Here is a 19,739-nt window from a genome sequence, read left to right on the forward strand (position 1 = left end):
AATTTAACTAAACCAATGTACACTTTCAATGAAAAACAGTGTAGAGTATTTATGCAAGAGTAGGTATTAGGACAACCATATCCTCTAACTGTCCCTTAGGGTGTGCAGTGCTCCACCCACAACCTTAATCCTGTCAACAAGGAGGTTAGGATTTCTAGTCTGTTGAGGGTTCCAAGTCAGCTTGTGACCTATAAATCAAGAAGCAACAAATAACAAGGTCAAAATATAGCTTATTTAAGAATGGAAAATCTGACCATCCAGCAGATTTAACATATAATTTATCCTGATATGGAAGGTGCTATTAATACTTCCGCTTCAGGCCTATATTCCAGGTTTATTAGGCAGGTACTGACCTGGTGTAATCCTAGCTATCTTTTGGGATGATTTTAGTCTCAGTTACACTGCAATCCTGCTTGAATCCCTCTTTGGTGCACTGTGGGTTCAAGTAGGCTGGCTGGGTCACTGCTCTGTTCCCCACTCACAGCTGGGTTCTGTGATCTCCCTTCTGCTGGTCTCTGGTGCTTGCCTGTGCTTGCAGTGGTGGTGGGGGAGGGGAGGCTGTTGATGGTGGCTCTAGTTCTTTTGCTGGTGCATGTGAACCTCTATCTCATGATCCGCTCCTCCATTGTTCACTGCAGCTCTCCACGGTTCTTGAGTTTGGGAAGAGCTCCAGTGTGAGTGGAAAATCCCCTCACCTTGCTTTTCCTGCGCCCAATCCGAGCCTGGCACCAGTGGCCCCATGGACCTGGTGCTGCTGCTGCTCAAGCCACTTCTGGCTGCCTATGTGCACTCTGGATCTCTCCTACTTCTCTGCTGCTGTTGGTAATTTCTTATATACCTCACTTTTTATTAAAAGTGTGTATTTTGCTGGGTTTTTTTCTTTCTGTATTTTTGCGGGGAGACTTTCCTTCCCTAGGCTGCTTTGGTGTGGTTCCTACACCACCATCTTAACTGGAAGTCCCATTGCTAGTCTAAGATTATTTTTAATTATTTTTATTTATTTATTTGAGAGTGACAGAGAAAAAGAAAGAGACTGAGAGTGAGGAAAAATGGGTGTATCAGGGTCTTTAGCCACTGAAAATGAACTCCAGATACATAAGCCACCTTGTGCTTATGGCTTACATGGGTCCTGGGGAATTGAGCCTTGAACCAGGATCCTTAAGCTTCACAGGCAACCCCTTAACCTCTAAGCCATCTCTCCAGCCCCCAGATTTGATTTTTACTAGTCAAAAAGATAAAGTTGGTAAACTAGGTCTCAAAGTGTTTTATCAGGTTACAAACTCATTAAAGTACATAAGACAACCACAGGCTTACTTAGAGCCTACACCAGACTAACAATAGGTCCTGCCATAAAGCCTGCCCTAAAAAGAGATCAGATGATTGTATTTATAAAGTGCCTGGGATACTGAAGACTTAAAAGTTCCACCAGAGGCTTAAACCCATCTTAAAATCCTGACAAGTTGGTCCCAGTCTCCCCAAGGTGGGAAAATGGGAGAAAACCCTGACAAAGACCCTTCCTCTATTTCACTGAAGGTGGGACAATCTGTCTCCCAGATATCTCCAAAGTAGGTGGCATCCTTAAAATTGGGCTCAATTAGAAACAAGGAGCCTCAGAAAAAGGCTTTAGCTTTCTCTCTCTTTTTAGGTAGGGTCTTACTCTAGCTCAAGCTGACTTGGAATTCACTATGTAGTCTCTGGCTGGCCTCGAACTCACAGTGATCATCCTACTTCTGCCTCTCAAGTGCTAGGACTAAAGGTGTGTGCCACCATGCCCTGCTTGGCTTTAGCTTTTTTCTGTCAAGGAGTTTGCTATAGTACTCCCTAGAAAATGGAGAAAACTGTCCACCACAGTACAATTTTTAGCACACTATAATTCTCCAACCTGACCTTTGCAGAAGAGAAGAGAAAACAAAGGTACCTTATGTGCAACTATCTTTTTTAACCCTTGTGACAAAACTTGGGGTTGATAAATTCTGGGAGATCCCTTCTGAACCCCAAATCCTACATCAGTAGCTTTGTTAGGCAGTTAGGGTGACTGGGACCCTGAAAGTAAGAGCAAGTATGTCTCCGGGCCTATTCTTACAGTCCCACCTTTGCTAGAGATCAAAGTATGATCTGGATTCTCATTTCTTCCTTTTTCCCCCACAAACAACCTGGGTGCCTCCTGGGAAGGAGACCTTTCCTAGGATTTAAATCTAGTCCTAACATTATGGTTGGTCAAGTTCAGCCCCCAGAACTTGGTGTCAGGCTAGCTTCTTCTAGAGATAGACCCTAGCCCAGACCAACTGCTGTCTCTGGCTCATCTGAGCCAGAAGGTAGGGCTCAACACCATGGGGTTATAAATAGATGCATGCAAGGGGACAAGCTTTTGTTTTTTCCTTAGTGGCCATTCATCACTTCTAGTGAGTTTCCCCTTCATCTAGACCCAGCAGGGCTGAGATGAGGACAGAATCCTCTAACCTGTACTTTCAACATGGGCTCTTTGCCCCCTCCTGCCCTCCACATGTCAGGAGCTCTTTGTTCTTTCTTTTCTGTCCTCTCTACAGTTTTTCCAGGTCTACCACATAGCTCTCAGGCCATGTGGGAGTACTCATTTTCCTTCCCTTGGTTCTATACTTCCCTCAATAAATTTAACAGTTATCCCTTTCAGTTTTATTTTAGTTTTTGGTTAAAAGTAGATATAAACCTAGGGTTTTGGGTTCAAGGACTTTCCTGAACTCCAAACACCCTATTTCACCTCTTTGCCTGAAACTCCTGCTCTGAGCCAGTAACAAACTCCCTATTCCCAAAATGTGGGTTGCAGCACCTCTATATTCGAACATTTTCCAGGCTCCACACCCTAAAGGTTCCACATCCTTCCCAAACAGTGTCACCAGCTAGGGACAAGTGTTTAAAAACTTGGGGGACATTTTACATTTAAACCACACCATTATCCATCCAGATCTGAATCCCACACAAATGGCACACAAGAGCAAGTAAATTCCCTTCACTATTTAAATCCTCTTCCCTCTCAGGGCAGTCAATTTTCTTAGAGAATTTGCTGACTCATCCTGAAACTCTCTTCTGTAGGGGACATCAAAGGCCAGTGGGAACCTGAGTAGCCTCCCCAGGGTGCACTGCTCCAACACTGAGTTCTATTTTCTGGTGTGACAGTAACAGCTACATCTCCAGCTTAATTTTTTTTTTCTAATTAAATTTTATATGGTTTCAAGCCGCTTTAAGACAAAAGAAAGCCTGGCTCCAGCAGCCATAACTGGCCAGACTAAGCCACCAATCTAAGAATACCAATTAACGAGACAAGTAATAGGGAAAAGTAGAGAATTGGGAAGAGGAATAAACAAGGAGTCCTGGAGAGATGGCTTAGCAGTTAAAGTACTTGCTTGTGAAGCCTAAGGACCCAGGTTCAATTCTCCAGGTCCCACATAAGCTAGATGCACATGGTGGCACATGAGTTTGGAGTTTGTTTGCAGTAGCAAGAGGCCCTGGTACATCCATTCTCTCTCTCTAATCAATAAATGAAAATAAATCTTTAAATCCGGGAGTGGTGGTGCATGCCTTTAATCTCAGCACTCACAAGGCAGAGGTAGGAGGATTGCCATGAGTTTGAGGCCACCCAGTGAATTCTAGGTCAGCCTGGGCTACAGCGAGACTCTACCTCACAAAACAAACAGAAAATATAAGGAGTCCAATGACCCTCCCCAGTCCCACCTTTGGGGCACTAATGTGAGGTTTGGGATTAAATTTAAGTGGAGTAGGCTCTGAGGCCAGGGGCATGTGTAACTAGGCAGTCCTGGTCAAGCTCTATTTCATATGATCAGCTTTTTCTGGTCCTGCAAGGTGGTTCAAAGTAGTTACTACGTGTGTGTACGCACACACGCATGTGTGTATGTGTTGACTCTTAGAAGATGATAACATGTGTTGCAAGGTGAAACCTGACCCTCATGAAGAATTGCCCTCATCTAAGGGGTGACTTGTCTTGCAAGGTATTGTTATTTCTGGAATCTGGTTTATTTCTGGGCCTTCAGCCTTGAAGGGGAATGAGATAGGTTAAACAGACAGTCAGATACTCCTTGACTGTACTCAGTCAAGCAAAACTCTTACCCAAAGTAAACAGAAGAGACACAAAACAAAGGCAAGATGTCAGGCTTTATCCTTGTGGGCCCATGAGAAAAATCAAATCAATGCTTTTTAGCAAAAGCTAAGTGCTAGGCTATTTTAAAATTTCCTCTACTAAACAAATTAATCCATTTCCTTTAAATTCAACCTTACTTATGTTCTTAGGACACAGGTAAAATATAGAGATGACATAATTGTAGACTGACATGCAGTTGTAGGAAATTACATAGAACTCCTTAAACCCCTTTACCTAGTTTCTCCCTACTGTAATTAGCATCTTACAAAACAATAGTAAGATATTGTATACAGGATACTGATCTTGAGATAGAGAAATTATTATTTGATATAGTGAAGGTTCAGAGTATTCCCATTCCCAAGGATTTCTCATACTGTATTTTAAAAAATTTTTACTTTTATTTATTTATTTATTTGACAGAGAAAGAGGGAGGAAGGGGGAGAGAGAGGGAGAATGGATGTGCCAGGGCCTCCAGCCACTGCAAATAAACTCCATACACATGCGCCCCCTGTGGGTCCTAGGGAATTGAACCAGGGTCCTTTGGCTTTGCAGGCAAATGCCTTAACTGCTAAGCCATCCTGCCAGCCCTCATATTGCATTTTTATAACCACATCTTCTTTGGGAATTGTTATCAGAGCCTTAATAAAACATGACAGCACTTAATAAAACAACCAGCCACACATCTTGAATAAAACAAAGAACAAAATTAACAGCAAAATCAACAAAGATTTATTCAATGTGGCCCATGTTGGGAAGAGAAACAGAGAGGTTCAGTGATAGTTTGTGGGGGTTCCAGAGTAGGCAGGTAATTTCTGGCTACTTAGGACCAGATGGCCCTCAAGGGATGGATCTTTGATTTGTTACATCACATCCTTGCCACACCTACCCCAGCTGGCCTCTCCTATCTCATTTCTCCTTGCCTGCTGTAGTGAGGGAATTCAGTGTTTGTCTGTCTCACCCAATCAGATCTCTGCCCAGGTGTGGGTGTATTCCTCCTCTGAGCCCAAGCTGATTGACTGGAATACCTTGTGCAGGTGTGTTCAGGCATGCTGAGTGCAAACTCTAAAGTCTATCTTCTCTAGACCTACAAAGAGAGTCTCTCTGGAGCTGCTATAGCAACACATTCTGCGCCAGTAAAATTTTTCTCTCCCACTGCAGCAGCCATTTTATTTTTTATTATATTTTTATATTTATATAATATTTTTTTTACTACTGTCCTTATGTTCAGTCTTTTTGGTAGCACATACTTTTTTCTAAATCCCTTTTCTTTCTTTCTTTTTTTTTTTTGGTTTGTCAAGGTAGGGTCCCAATGTAACCCAAGCAAACCTGGAATTCACTATGTAGACTATGTAGTCTCAGGCTGACCTTGAATTCTCCAAGATACTCCTACCTCTGTTTCTCCACTTCTAGGATTAAAGGCATGTGCTACCATGCCTGGTTCTGAATAAGATCCATGTTCATTTACATGTGCTCCTGGATCACATGGTATATTCCCTCCCCCACACTTTACTTTTCTTTCTCAGCCCTTTCCCTTCTCCACACCCCTGTGGTATCTGAATAAAATGTAGTGTTTTAAAAATTGCTGATTCTTTGGGTGAATTTGCAGATATGAACTCAAGGCTTGGGTTCCAGGAAGCACCCCAGAGCCCCGATTTATACATTACACGCTGATTTATCTTCTTGTTGCTAATGTGAGAGTTCAGTCTTCATAGAAAGCCATAACATAATTATTCATAATTGAGCAGTCCCAGATAAGGTGTGGTCTGGCTATTCACCATTGTCTCAGCTCTGGTCTCTTCTGCCAGGTGGGCTGACAAAATTGTTAGAGCCCTATGAAATCTCTTTGCAGGAGATAAGCGCCTCCTCTGGCTGGCACCAAGTTTTAACCTTTTTCTTCTCGTAGCATGAGCTTCCTGGGGAAATTCCAATTTCTCAGGCTCCACTGTTTCTTTAGAATGTCTTCATTCTTGCCAGGACAGGTACATACCCACTTCTCTCTTCCTTCTCTTTCTCCTTGACCTCTGGAAACCATTGCTCTGTCCTCCAATTGTACAATGTTTTCATTTAAGGATGTCATATACATACACCACGGAGAAATATCAAAGAGGAGAAAGATTGGTTTGGGAACATTTAAAATGGAATTGGTTTGGTGTGGTGGTCCCCTTGAGTAGTGAAAGTAAGGACCAGGAGTTTAAGACTAGCCTTGGCTACTTGAGATTGTTCCCTAAAACCCAAATAAAATAAAATAAAATGGGATTGGGAGGATATTGTTACTCAGATCTCAGACACATCCAAACTGACCTTTAGATTAGGCCAAAATGCAAGCTTTCTTTATCTGTTTATAACCCTGCTGCCCTCTTAGCCAAATTACCTAAACATTACCTACATTAGATAATATCTAAGCCTTTTCTTAGAAACCCACTTTTTTTAAATTTTTTTTTTTTGTTCATTATTTATTTATTTATTTGAGAGCTACAGACACAGAGAGTAAGACACATAGAGGGAGAGAGAGAGAATGGGCGCGCCAGGGCTTCCAGCCACTGCAAAGGAACTCCAGACGCGTGCGCCCCCTTGTGCATCTGGGACCTGGGGAACCGAGCCTCGAACCGGGGTCCTTAGGCTTCACAGGCAAGCGCTTAACCGCTAAGCCATCTCTCCAGCCCAGAAACCCACTTTTAACTCACAATTCCTGACCAGTAAATGATATAATTAATGACCTCTCTACCATGTGTGCTTTAAGCTTTAAATAATGGAGTTATTTTGTAACACTAAGGAGCTCAGTTCCAAGGCTATTTTCTGTTTTTTAAAAATAAATGTAATTCTTTTTTTTTGAGGTAAGATAGTCCTGGTTGACCTAGAATTCACTATGTAGTCTCAGGTTGGCCTCGAATTCACAGTGATCCTACTACCTCTACCTCCCAAGTGCTGGGATTAAAGGTATGCACTACCAAACCTAGCCAATTATTATTATTTTTTATATCATTTAGTTTATGTGTGCTAAGTGAGGCTTGGTGAACCCAAGGCCCCATGCATACTAGGCAGTGCACACTACCACTAAGTAATCCTTCCAGTCTGGTAAATTTACTGCTTTACATTTAAGTTTGTGACCCACTTTGGGTCTGTCCAAAAGACTATTATAAACTGTTATACTTCAACTACTTCTCAATGTTAGGTAGCTATTTATTTGAAAGCTTGAAGGTCTCTAGGAATGGACTTCCTCTCTTACAATTAGCAGCTTATAAATCTAGGAAATAAAACTGGAGGATTCTGACTTATAATCAAAAGTTTGGAGTCTAAGTGTGTCTCTAGCCTTGGATGGGCAAACAACATATGGTTATACCTAAGGTTGTTATGAGGCTTTCTGCTAAGCAATAAAGACAGGCCAGGCATGGGAGCTCATTCCTGTAATCCCAGCACTCCAGAAGCAGAGGTGGCAGCGGTGGTGGGGCCAGAAGTTTAATGTCATTTGGCTATAAACTGAGTTATAAGATAGTCCAAGCTACAAAAGACCTTTTCTCAAAAAACAAAAAACAAGAAGTCATGCATGGTGGTGCATACCTTTAAGCCCAGCACTCAGGAGGCAGAGATAGGAAGATCACTGTGAGTTCAAGGCCACCCTGAAACTACATAGTGAATTCCAGGTCAGCCTGGGCTAGAGCAAGACCCTACATTGAAAAACTAAAAATAAATAAATAAATAAATAAATAAACCAGAAACAAAATTATTCTGTAAGAGTCCACCTCAATGCTAAATGAGCTTGCCTGGGCAGGAAAATGCCTTTTGAGAAAACTTTCTCTTCTTAAAAAAAACAAAAAAACACAACTCTGAAAAACCAAAACATTCAGCAGCAGATGGTGGCACATGCCTTTAATCCCAGCACTTTGGAGGCAGAAGTAGGAGAATCATGCAGCACTTTCCTTTCTGTCTGACTCATTTAAATTGCCTCCAGGCTCATCTGTCTTGTTGCAAGCAGCAACATTTTATTATTTGAAGGTTAAATTAAGCTGGGCGTGGTGGCGCACGCCTTTAATCCCAGCACTCGGGAGGCAGAGGTAGGAGAATCGCCATGAGTTCAAGGCCACCCTGAGACTACAGAGTTAATTCCAGGTCAGCCTGGACCAGAGTGAGACCCTACCTCGAAAAACCAAAAAGAAAAAAAAAAAAAAAGGTTAAATTAATTTCCTTGTGCTAGGCATGGTGGTACATATCAGTAATCCTAGTTCTAGGTAGGAGGAGGCACACCTTCTTGGCCAGCCTTCATGTAAAGCTAAACGAAAAAATATATATATATTTCTTATAGTTTAATTCCACTGTGTATATGTGCCACATTTCTATCAATTCATCTATTGATGTATGTAGAAGAAGAGAGGGACTCCTGGTATTTACTTGGAGTGATTTATGGGACAGTGTCAGAAAACACAATCTCAACCGCCCCCCAATTTTAGACAGAGTCTGCGATTGAACAATACCATAGGACGAACTCCACCTAGAGAAATGCATAGCTGAAAAGGGAGCTTTCATTTTTATTTATTTGTGTGCGTGAGAGGGAGAGAGAGAGAGAGAGAATAGGTACACCAGGGCCTCCAGATACTGAAAACAAACTCCAGATGCATGCGCCACTTTGTGCATCTGGCTTATGTGGGTCCTGGGGGATCGAACCTGGGACCTTTGCTTTTCAGTGCCTTAGTCACTAAGCCATCTCTCCAGCCTGAGCTTATCTTTTATTAGAGAATGAACAACTGCTTAGTCTCAACATTATAGGTTAAAAGTTCAAATAGCAGGTAACTAATTAAGGAACTTAAAGAGAGTATATCTGGGGCTGAGGGGATGGCTTAGCAGTTAATAAAGGCAAATTATCAAAGGGTTTTATAGTATTGAAATTGTCCTATGTAGAGAGAAGACAGGGAGGAATTAGAAAAGAATTTTACTGGTACTCTTTCAGGAGGTGGCAGAATGATGCTTACCGATAAGGCAGCTGACAAGTTAGCTTAAAAAGAAAATAGAACAGTAGAGTCTATATGGAAATAGGATATATGCTGTTGTAGTCAGCTTCACATTGCTGTTAGAAATCTCCCAACCAAGAGCAGCTTGTGGGGAAAACGAGGTTTTTATTTTGTCTTACAGGCTCGAGGAGAAGCTCCACAACGGCAGGGGAAAACGATGGCATGAGCATAGGGTGGACATCACTCTCTGGCCAACATAAGTTGGATAACAGCAACAGGAGAGTATGCTAAACACTGGCAACCATAATATGAGATATAGTTACAATTAGCTTATTGAAGAAGTTGAAGCTGAATTAGATTTATAACAGCATATATCAAATTAAGATAATTTTTTTAAGTCAGGAAGAGTGGCACATACCTTTAACCACAACACTTGGAATGCAGAGGTAGGAGGATTGCCATGAGTTTGAGGCCAACCTGCGACTATATAGTGAATTCCAGGTCAGCCTGGGCTAGAGTGAGACCCTGTCTTGAAAAACCAAATAAATAAATAAATAAATAAAATTATTTGTTTATATGCTGTATTTCCTAGATTTTCCTTTTAAGCTTTTTAAAAAAAATCATTTATTTATTTGAAAGAGAGAGGGAAAGAATGGGCATACCAGGGCCTCTAGCCACTGAAAATGAACTCCAGATACGTGCCACCTTGTGCATCTGGCTTACATGGATACTGGGGAATCAAAGCTGGGTCCTTAGGCTTCGCAGGCAAGCACCTTAACTGCTTAGACACCTCTCCAGCCCTAATTTAAACTTTTAAAAATACTTCTTATTTATTTGTAAGGACACAGGGATGAGGGAAGGAAGGAAGAAGAAAGTGAAAGAAAATAGACACACCAGGGCCTCCAGGCACTGCAAATGAACTCTAGACACATGCACCACTTTGTGCATCTGGCTTTATGTGGGTACTGGAGAATTGAACCTAGGCTATCATGCTGTGTTGGCAAGTGATTTAACCACTGAATCATCTTTCCAGCCCTATTTTTTTTTTTTGTGATCTAGTAAACTTTATTATTTTTTAAATGACCATTTTTCCATTTTCTTTTAAGGAAATTAAACCTTTTTAATTCTTTTTTTTTTTTTTCTGGCTTTTTGAGGTAGGGTCTTGCTGTAGCTCAGACTGACCTGAAATTCATAATATAGTCTCAGGTGGCCTTGAACTTAGGGTAATCCTTCTACCTCTGCCTCCCAAGTGCTGGGATTAAAGGCATGCACCACAACGCTCAGATTTCCTTTTAATTCTTACCTACTTTCCATATTCATTAATATTGAATTATTTATTATTATTATTGTTGTTGGTTATTGAATACTTCACAATATATGAAGTCTAGATTATGGTACATGCATACACTTTCAGGCTGTTTATGACCACTGTCACCAATACGCAAATGGGAAGTTACAAAAATACTTTTGTTTACAGTGCATTCCTTCCTAGGAGATCTCATTAAAACACTCAGTTTTTCTAGGGTCTTTTTTTTTTTTTGGTTTTCCAAGATAGGGTCTCACTCTAGTCCAGGCTAACCTGGAACTCACTATGTAGTCTCAGGGTGACCTGAAACTCACAGCGATCCACCTACCTCTGCCTCCTAAGTGCTGGGATTAAAGGCGTGTGGCACCACACCCAGCTCTCTAGGGGTCATTTTAAACGCTGCACAGAGAATGGAAGGAAATAATAGTCTTAACTTTCTTAAACAATACCAGAAACTTTCCTAGATACAATTTGAGATTAGTATTTTCTCTTTCGTAGAAAGAATGTACAGACTGGTGACATGAGTAAATTTACAGGAAGTCTAGGTGTGCTAACAAAACAGGGCACCTTCTAGTACAATAGGATTTTGCTTGAAATTAAAAACAAAGTACATGAGATTAAAGCATTAAAATCATATTTATCAATCTGAATAAAAAATGAAAAGAGGGCTGGAGAGATGGCTTAGCAGTTAAGGTGCTTGCCTGCAAAGCCTAAAGACCCAGGCTCTATTCCCCAGGACCCACGTAAGTCAGATGCACAAAGTGGTACAGCATCTGAAGTTCATTTGCAGTAGCTAGAGGCCCTGGTGGGCCCATTCTCTCTCTCTCAAAACAAGTAAATAAATTAAAAATAATAAAAAGAAATGAAAAGATATGCAGAAGTGCTAGCTCACATTTTTATCATATTACAAAAGCAACTGGTACCCATGTCCATAAAGGCAGCAACAAGGCTGCTTGTCTACTGAAGATTATGACCACAAAGTGGACTGCATCCAATACTAGTTGTAGAAACACCATCTTTTCACAAGTTGGTATATGTATAAAACTGTAGCTTATTTTCTTCACTTCTGTTCCTTCAAAAATGTCTTTACACAGTAATGCTAAAACACCCAGCTTTGATATCCTGAGTCAATATATTGCATTTTGGGTGAGGGTAGCACCAGCTTCATAGTGTCAACTGACCTTGTGTATCCATGTTTTCTTAATACAGTCTCTTCCTGGGCAAATATTTTAAATCTTCTTTCAAAAAAAGTTTTAGTTATGCTATTAGAATGGCAGGATTTTATTCTTTAGGGAAGGAATTCAGTTGTGCTGCAATGTATTAGATTCTATAGACAGAGCAGAGTCATATAGTGTATCATGTGTAGGTTCACCAGCCAATGTACAAGGCTTAGATAGTGTTCTAGTCACAGAAAAACCTATTGTGTCTAATACATTCTACACCATATCCCTGACGACACTTTTGTTGTTGTTGTTGTTTTTTGATTTTTTTTGTTTGTTTTTTTGAGGTAGGGTCTCACTCTAGCCCAGGCTGACCTGGAATTCACTATGGAGTCTCAGGGTGGCCTCGAACTCACAGCAATCCTCCTACCTCTGCCTCCCAAGTGCTGGGATTAAAGTGTTTTTTGATTTTTTGAGGTAGTGTTTCGCTCTAACTGAGGCTTGACTTGGAACCCACTTTTTAGTTTCAACATGGCCTTGATCTCACATCAATCCTCTTACTTCTGCCTTCTAAGTGCTGAGATTAAAGGTGTGCACTACCATGTCTGACCTTGATGGCACTTCTTAATACACTTCACATATATGGCATTTTGATCAGTAGAAATCATGCATGGGATAGCTAGTATATCTTGATATTTACATGAACATTGACCTCTACTAACAGGCTTTTTTTTATGGCATCTTGACTGCTCATTATTTTATCTTTCCTTGTCACATTAACACCAGATACTAAAAATAAGCCTCCAAATCAGTTGTTAAAAATCTGATTGCTTTCTAGGGCTGCTATTGCATGATTTATAATTTCAATACCTGCAGCAAATCCATCAAATATTCTGTTTTCCCTTAAGACTAGATGACTATTAGTGCTGATAAGAACACCTGCTTGAGCTTTCTCCAAAACATCATTTTCTTCTAGGAGACCTTGACCCACATATGCTACTGTCTCTTCCATCATGGATTTTATTTCTACTTATTGCTATCTGTCTTAAGCCAGACTCCAGCCATTGCACTGTCAAATATTTCATTATCTTCTATACAGCATAACCCAGAACTATAACTAGAATTCCACTGTTCTGTCCTCCCTAAATTTTATTGTGTCTTATTTTGGGGATGCATCCAGCCCTTATTTGAATCTCTGAACACATATAATTTCAGATATCATCATCCTCTAGCATACTTCAGGTCCACTGTCATAAAAATAAATACCAACCTGCTTGCCACTGTGTATTGGGTTTCTTTTCAGGACTGGAGTGCCGCCAGTTGTTACCCAGGCCCCAGCTAGAGTATTGCTATAAGCATCATCCTCTTCCATTATACCTTGTCCTTTTTCCTGCACATATTGTCCATCATGAATTATTTTATATTGAACAATGGGACAACTATTTGTCCTAATAGATTTCTTGCAATACGGCCTTGTCCATTACCAAAGATGTAAACTTGATTTTCATTAAATAGAGAATTTCCTCACTGTATTGCCCAGTGCTTGTCCCTATTTTTCTTTTACATTTTGGTTTTTCAAGGTAGGGTCTTGCTCTAGGCCAGACTGACCTGGAATTCACTATGTAGTCTCAGGATGGCCATGAATGCACAGTGATCCCCCTACCTTGGTTTCTGGAGTGCTGGGATTAAAGGAAAGTACACCATGCCTGGCTTTCTTTTATTTTATAAAAAGGTATTTTTCTAAGTAAAAAATATTTGTTACAGTTACCTTCTTGTTGCTGGGATAAAGCACCCAACCAAAACTAGCTGATGGGAGAAAAGTTTTTGTTTTGACTTGTCTTGAAGGGAAGCTTCATGATGGGAGGGACAGGATATCACTTCTGATACACAGGTAGAAAATAGCAGCAGACAGTAAGTAAGTTCTAGCAAGGAGGAGCTGGCTATAACTTCCCTTCACCAGAGAGCTGCCAAGGCCAAGAGAGAAAACATATATAGAGAGAGCTAGAATTCTCGTTATGTTGTTTTGCCTTTTCCCTGTCACCAAGCCAGGTAGCCAAGCCTCTTAGTACAAGCTCTGGAGGGTACATGGTTTAAATCCAACAGGGGACTAAGATTGGGGATGCCAACCTTTCCTCAGAATCCAGCTGACCATGATTTTAAACAACATTTGATTTATTAATATAATTTGAATTATAGTGAGATAAAAAATGTGAGAGAAGGGGCTGGAGAGATGGTTCAGTAGTTAAAAGTGCCTGCTTGCAAAACTTGATTGGTCTGGGTTCTATTCCACAGTATTCACATAAAGCCAGATGTGCAAAGTGGTGTATATATCTGGGATTCATTTCCAGTGGCAAAAGGTCCTGGTGTGGCCATATTCATTCTCATTTTCTCTCTCTCTGCTTACAGTCAAATACACCATACACACACACACTCTCACACACACACACACACACACATATAGTTAGGGTGTGGGTGTGTATATATATAAAACAGTTTTTTTAAAAAATATTTATTTATTTGCAAGCAGAGACAGATGGAGGGAGAGAGAGACAGACAGAGAATGGGTGTGCCAAGATCTACAGCCACACAATCAAACTGGGTCATTAAGTTTTGCAGGTTAAGTGCCTAACCACTGAGCAATCTCTTCAGCCTAGAAACAGAGTTTTTAATAGTTATAAGTTTTAAAACTTAATAGAGACCATGATCAACCTATTATTTATTTTATGGTTATTGTTTTCTGTGTACTAAGAAATCTTTGCGTATCTCAAGATTGTGAATGTTTTACATTTTCCTCAGCTACTTTGTTAACTTTTAAAAAAATATTTTACTTTATTTATTCAAGAGAGAGAGAGTAGCTGGGCGTAGTGGCGCATGCCTTTAATCCCAGCACTCAGGAGGCAGAAGTAGGAGGATCACTGTGAGTTCAAGGCCACCCTGAGACTCCATAGTGAATTCCAGGTCAGCCTGAGCTAGAGTGAGACCCTACCTCGAAAAACCAAAACAAAAAGTGAGAGAGTGAGGCAGTGGGAAAAGGAGAGCATGGGAACATCAGGGCCTCTAGCCACTGTAGCTGAACTCCATATGCATGTACCACTTTGTGCATCTGGCTTACATGGGACCCAGGAAATCAAACCTTGATACTTTGGCTTTGCAAGCATGCTCCAGCTACTACTTATCCAAATTTTAAATCTAGGTTTATTGTATTTCTTCTTCTTCTTCTTTTTTTTTTTTTTTTACCTCCTCCCTCCCCACCAAGGTACTCCTGGACATGAAGACTACTTTTTTTTTTTTTTTTTTTTTTGGTTTTTTCGAGGTAGGGTCTCACTGTATCCCAGGCTGACCTGGAATTCACTCTGTAGTCTCATGGTGGCCTTAAACTCACAGTGATCCTCCTACCTCTGCCTCCCGAGTGCTGGGATTAAAGGCATGCGCCACCACACCCGGCTTATTGTATTTCTTGAAACATCACTGTGTATATAGTATGAGGTAGGGGCCAAAGTGTCTCCTCTCCCACAGAGATCCAGGTTTTCTAATACCATTTGTCAGAAAGATAACCATTGATTGATCAAATTGCTCTTGCCTCTCTCATCATAAATCAGGATTTATATATGGGTTAATTCCTGGATTTTCTGCTACTGATATGTATCCTTATACTCTTTATAACAACACTGTCTTGATTACTATAGACTTAGAGCAAGTTATGAAATAGTATAAAATCTCTAATCTTTGAGCCAGGCATGGTGACACATGACTTTTTAATTCCAGCACTCAGGAGGCAGAGGTAGGAAGATCACCATGAGTTCAAGGGTAGCCTGGGACTATGGAGTGAGTACCAGGTCAGCCTAGGCTACATTGAAAACAAACCTCAAAAAAAGAAAAGAAAACTCCAAGTTAATTTTCTATTTCAGTATTCAAAATTAAATATATTTAATAGTAAATATGCATTTTAAACATTTTATTTTTATTCATTTAAGGGGAGAAAGAGGAAGGGAAGGAAAGAGAGGGAGAGGGAGAGAGAGACAGAGAAACAGAGAACATGGGTGTGCCAGGCCTCTAGCCACTGCAAATGAAGTCCAGATGCATGTACCACCTTGTGCATCTAGCTTATGTGGGTCCTGGGGAATTGAACCTGGGTCCTATTCTTTGGCTTTGCAGGCAAGCACCTTAACCATTAAGCTATCTATCCAGTCCCTGTAAATAGGCATTTTTATGAGACAGGGTCTCATACTATGTAGTCAAGGATGACCTGCACTTCTTATCTTTCTGTCTCTACCTCCTGAGTGCTAGCACTACAAGCATGTGCCACCATGACTGGTTTGCAGTGGTAATGGAGATCAAACTCAGTGGTTTGTATACAGTGTGCTAAGCAAGCACTCTATCACTCTAATGAGCCATATCTTAGCCTCTTTCTATGCCTTCAGAATGAGCTTGTCAAGACTTCCGGCCAAGATGGCAACTGCCTAACTGTGCCACATAGCCCCAGGGAACCAAAGGCAAAGCATTAAGTGTTCACTGGGACTTTTAGAACAGTCTCTAATAGATTGCCAGTGGGAGCACACAGAGGGGAAAAGAAGGGAATCGCTGATTCCCTCCCTTGTGGGTAGCCCACCACAACCCCAAATCCCCCAAGGAGCCACTGTACCCACATTCCCAGCTTCAGGATACCCCTGCACCTACTGTAGGTCATGGGACCCAGGCCAACATAATTCCACTTGCCTCACTGCACAGGGGCAATTACCTTGCTACCCCTGTCCATGGGTTACTTTGGGTAGGCTCCATCCACTGGAGCTCAGGCTCCTTTTGCATGCCACATGCATGCTGCTTGTGCAACCTTAGCCTGCTCTGCTCATTTGCACACTTACTGCTCAGCTGCCACCCATTTATGCGTGACCCCTGACCCATCCCACCTGCCGATGCTAGCTCAGCACACTCTCCATGTCAGCCTGTGCCAGCTCAGGTGCCAGCCCCACCCTGTCTGCCTCGCTGGCTGGCTGCCATTGTCCTGTTGCGGGCAAGCCCAGACTACTTCCACATCCCAGTGTTCCGCCATGCCAGAGTTTAGGCTGCTTCGGTGCTTGGTGCTTCAGCATCCCTCCAGGTGTGAGCGCAGGCAGCTTTGGCAAGTGAGAGCCAAAGCTTGGAATGCTTGGCATCTGCCTCAGGATGCTTCAGCTTCCCACTGTGCTTGAGCTCAGGCTGATCCACCCACCTATGTGTTAGCTCAAGACCACTCAGCCCATCTGCTTGCCTGCCTGCTAGTCCAGGCCAGCTCCCCCAAGAGGCACCACTTTCCCTGCCCATCGAGACCACAGTCCTATTCTCTCTGCCCACACACTGTGATGGGCAACCACAGTGCAAAAGAAATAACATGAAAGATCAAATGCAAGAAAATCCAGTTAGATCAACCAGTCCTATAATGAACATCTCTAATCAAAACATAGAAGAGTCATTAGAATCAAAACACCAAAATGAAGCTATGAGCAATTCAACCCTGACCAAGCTACTGGTAGAACTTGCAGAAAAGCAACACAGGACCGATAATTGTGTGGACTACACCTAGACTACACCTAACAAAGTAGAAAATGGAAGGAGTTCAAAGACAGTTAAAAGATATGACAGAGTGAAAAATAAAAAAAAGAGGACATCAAAAATCAGCTGGCAATGCTAAATGAAGACATAAAGAAATGCAAGGATGAATTCCAAGAAGCATCAAGAAAATCAGAAAATGATGTGAAAAGGGAGCTTGACAGAGGAGTGGAAACTATACATAGAAAAGGAGTAAAAAATGGCAACCTAATTAAACAAGTCCAAAACTCTCTAGAAGCTCTCAAGAATAGAGTCAGCCATGTAGAGGATAGAAACTCCAATCTGGAAGACAAGATGGATGAAACAGTTCGAGTTCAAAAGTCCAAAATTTTCTGTGAACAGAACATGAGGGAATTGTGGGATACATTTAAACATCGTAATAGCAGGATCATTGGAATACCAGAAGGAGAAGAAATTTAGGCCAAAGGCATGGAGAACTTATTTATGAAAATAATTGAAGAAAACTTCCCCACTCTCTCAAAAGAAAGGCCCACCAAGATACAAGAAGCTAACATAACTCCAAACAGATTGGACCAAAGGAGAAACTCTCCAAGACATATTGTCATTAAGACTCTAAACATTGACACCAAAGAGAAAATCCTAAAAGCAGGTAGGGAAAAACAGTGCATTACTTGTAAAGGTAACCACATCAGAATTAAATCAGACTTCTCAATGGAAACTCTGAAAGCTAGAACAGCCTGGATAAAACACTGCAAAGTCTAAGAACCTATGGCTTCCAACCCAAACTACTGTACCCAGCAAAACTATCCTTCATAATACATGGTTAAAGAAACTTTCCATGACAATACTCAGCTTTACAATTATATGAACACACAAAACCAAACCTACAGAGAGTATTTCAGGACATTCTCCACACAAAAGAATCAAATAATCAACCTCAAATGCCTGCCAGAAGCAGATCACAATAACCAAACTCAGAGAAGGCACAAAACACTTCAAAGCCCATGAAAACACCACACCACATAAACCAACACAATATGGCAGGAATCAAATTAAACCTCATAATCATTACCCTAAATATTAATGGCCTGAATTCACCCATGAAGAGATACAAGCTAACAGGATGGATCAGAAAATTAGACCCCTCAATCTGTTGTCTTCAGGAAACCCATCTCAACACCAAAGACAGACACCTCCTCAGGGTGGAAAACAAAATTCGAAGCAAAGAGGAATAAGAAAGCAGCAGGTTCAGACTTCCAGCCAAGATGGTGACCACCTAGCTGCGCTGCAAATACCAAGGAAAGAAAGGCAAGAAATTAAGGGTTATCAGGGTCTTGTTGCCAGTGGGAGGGCACAGAGTGGGAAAAAACAGGGAATCGTGGATCCCCTCTAGGGTGGGTAGTCTGTCCCCCAATACAGCCGCCGCGCCCCGAGCCGAAGCGACTGTGCTCCAATCGCGTGCCTGCCAACCCACTGCGCTGTGCTTTGATCTCACACCCACAGAGACCTCCACTGCTGGGCTCCGTTCACACACCTGTGGGGACCACCACCGCTGTGATCAGGCAGCCGCCAGACCCCCCCACTGCTGTACTCTGATAGCGCGTCCGCTGGCCAGCCTCCGCTGTGCCCTGATCCCATGCCTCTAGCAGCTGCCTCTGCACTACAACTGCATATGCAGCGGGCCCAGTCCCACAGCAAGGGCCACACAAGCCCACATTGAGTCAGTAGTGCCAGCTCAGGTGCCATCCCCTACTTGTCCGTCGCCACCCATCCCCCAATCCCCTATGGCGGGAGAGCATAGACTGTTTGCAGTTCCCAGTGTTCCCAGGCAGAGTTTGGACAGCTTCAGGGCTTGCTACCTCAGTCCCTTTCCAAGCTCAAAGGCAGGAAGCTTTGGTGCATTACTGGGTGAGAATTCAGGCAACTTTGGTGCCCCTGTCAGGCAGTAGATAGGCGGCATTGGCAAGAGAGAGCCAAAACACAGGCTGCTTGGAAACTGCCCCAGGCTGTCTTGGATTATCACTGAGCTACAGCCCAGGCTGGTCCACCTACCTATCTGCCCATACAATGTCATGGGTAGACCACAGTGGAAAAGAAATAACATGAAAAATAAAATGTAAGAAAATCCAGATAGATCACCCAGTCCAACAAGGATTACATCGAACCAAAACATAGAAGAGTGTTTAGGATCAGAACATGAAGGGGAAGTTATGAGCGATGCAACCCTGACCAACCTACTGCTAGACCTTGCAGGAAAGCAACAAAGGACCAATAATCATGTGGATGTTACCATCACTAAGCTAGAGCAATATGATAAGACATTGGAAGGAATTCAAAGAGAGCTAAGAGAGTTGAGGGAGAGCAAAAAAAAAGAAGACCTTAAAAATTAGCTGGCCGGCTGACCTCAAACTCATGGCAGTCTATCTTCCTTGGCCTCTTGAGTGCTAACAATTAAGAGCCATGATGCACCGTGCTTGGCCAGTTACTTCTCTTTTTCTAAGTGAAAGACTGCTGAGATTTTTTTGAATAGCACTGACCGTTTCAGAAGAATTTTGTATGAGAAGGACAGTGCTGGGCATCAACACTAGGATCTTGCACATGTTGGGCAAGCACTCTTATCTCTATGTTATATCCGTAGTTTACTAATTGTC

The 19,739-nt window shown here is 41.9% G+C and overlaps 1 pseudogene; it reads right to left on the minus strand.

Annotated features, from left to right (window-relative positions):
* Nucleotides 1-11,682: 11,682 nt before the first annotated feature.
* On the minus strand, nucleotides 11,683-13,693 carry LOC101597229 (annotated as a pseudogene).
* Nucleotides 13,694-19,739: the final 6,046 nt, after the last annotated feature.

The sequence above is a fragment of the Jaculus jaculus genome, chromosome 3 (assembly GCF_020740685.1).
Source record: "Jaculus jaculus isolate mJacJac1 chromosome 3, mJacJac1.mat.Y.cur, whole genome shotgun sequence".
Lineage (NCBI taxonomy): Eukaryota > Metazoa > Chordata > Mammalia > Rodentia > Dipodidae > Jaculus > Jaculus jaculus.